The sequence below is a fragment of the Aplysia californica genome, unplaced genomic scaffold (genome assembly GCF_000002075.1).
Source record: "Aplysia californica isolate F4 #8 unplaced genomic scaffold, AplCal3.0 scaffold00078, whole genome shotgun sequence".
NCBI lineage: Eukaryota > Metazoa > Mollusca > Gastropoda > Aplysiida > Aplysiidae > Aplysia > Aplysia californica.
In genome coordinates this window covers 14156-15316 of record NW_004797348.1, presented here as the reverse complement: position 1 = coordinate 15316, position 1161 = coordinate 14156, and the positions used below count along the sequence as shown (strand labels likewise).

Genomic DNA, 1161 nt, shown 5'->3' with positions numbered 1-1161 from the left:
AAACAGAAAACCTGAGCGTTGAAGACAGTATATAGAATTGTGCCACCAGGGTTGATTGGTGAATAAACTAGTATGTATATTAAGAAATGCAAGGCAATAGATAGATAGATAGATAGATAGATAGATAGATAGATAGAATGATAGATAGATAGATAGATAGATAGATAGATAGATAGATAGATAGATAGATAGATAGATAGATAGATAGATAGATAAATAAATAGAAGTTGCTTCTTTTTTCAGTTACGTGGGGACTAAACATCCCCAAACATTTCAATGCAATGCCCAGGACATCCAGTGATGCGGTCGAGGCCGGTTTCAAGAAGATCAGTAGCTGCAACAGTAAGACATGCTGTCATCCTTATCATCATCATCATCATCATCATCATCATCATCATCATCATCGTTGTCGTCGTCGTCGTCGTCGTCGTTGTTGTGGTCGTTGTTGTCACATAGGAGGACATCATATGGGGATAAAAAGATATGGATAAGAGAACGGGCAAACACACAGCCATAGTGGTATATCTATTGACACAGAAACAGATTTACACAGTTAGGAGGGACGGCGTGAGAGAGAGGGGGAGTGTGAGAGAGAGAGAGAGACAGAGAGAAAGAAGAGACAGAGAGAGAGAGAGAGAGACAGAGAGAGAGAGAGAGAGAGAGAGAGAGAGAGAGAAGGAGAATCTTTTAAAAAATCGTTTTACAGGACACGCCGCGTGGAGAGGTAATCGGTACGTCAAAGACAACGACTACGCAGTGGTGTTGCTCTATGACGTCAACGGCTACATTGCAGGCATCCAGACATCCGTGAGCATTATTATTTCTTACAAGTGCACTCTAAAACCAACGTGATGTTTAAAGATTTCCAACAAACGTTTTATTAGTTGATGGCATGGTCAGTGACAATAAGTCAGTATTCGGTTATTGGAAAATAGGTGGAAAATAAAAATTAAGTCTGAAAAAAAAAAAGAATTCCTGATTTCATGTCATTACCCCAATCGTTTTTCACAGAAATTATGCGAAATCCGGTAAATAACAAGTGAAATGTGTCCTAGAATTAAGCTTGTGTTGTCAGTTATCAGCAATAGGCTTCTTTTATTTCAAACGGAGTTGGCAGGATACTTCAATTACCACTTACGCACACACACGCACACACACACA

At 39.4% G+C, this 1161-nt stretch overlaps 1 non-coding gene across 1 annotated transcript in view; it reads left to right on the top strand.

Moving 5' to 3' along the window:
- The window catches only part of LOC101854855, a 17051-nt gene that overhangs the window by 5847 nt on the left and 10043 nt on the right, over positions 1-1161 (top strand). Inside the window, exons 3-4 of the transcript XR_004858339.1 lie at positions 244-342; positions 707-811. This is a non-coding gene — a transcript (uncharacterized LOC101854855). The remainder of the gene's footprint in view (positions 1-243; positions 343-706; positions 812-1161) is intronic.